At 43.5% G+C, this 379-nt stretch overlaps 1 non-coding gene across 1 annotated transcript; it reads right to left on the minus strand.

Annotated features, from left to right (window-relative positions):
- Nucleotides 1–108, minus strand: LOC120259785. The gene has a single exon (XR_005536335.1). It is a non-coding gene; the product is annotated as a small nucleolar RNA R71 (small nucleolar RNA).
- Between the last annotated feature and the right edge of the window lie 271 nt (nucleotides 109–379).

Here is a 379-nt window from a genome sequence, read left to right on the forward strand (position 1 = left end):
AAGCTCAGGAATGAAACATCCTCCTTTGTGCAAACGGAATTAGGAGTCTCTTTCTGAGACATGGGATAGGTTCAAGGAGCTCCTGCGGAAATGCCCTCAACATGGGTTCCCTGAGTGGATGATCATTCAGACTTTCTATAATGGGTTGAACACAAGCAGAAGGCAGTTACTTGATGCAGTAGCAGAAGGTACCTTAGGAAGAAAGACCCTTGAAGAAGTCCGACATCTCATTGAAGAAATGGCCATGAACAGCTACTAGTGGAAGACAAGAGACAGAAAAAGGTAGACGGACTTCATGAGATTGATGAAGTTACTTCATTAGCGGCCCAGGTTGAGTCATTAAGAAAGAAAGTTAGGTACTCTAACTTCTCCTAGAATG

The sequence above is a fragment of the Dioscorea cayenensis genome, chromosome 4 (assembly GCF_009730915.1).
Source record: "Dioscorea cayenensis subsp. rotundata cultivar TDr96_F1 chromosome 4, TDr96_F1_v2_PseudoChromosome.rev07_lg8_w22 25.fasta, whole genome shotgun sequence".
Taxonomy (NCBI): Eukaryota; Viridiplantae; Streptophyta; class Magnoliopsida; order Dioscoreales; family Dioscoreaceae; genus Dioscorea; species Dioscorea cayenensis.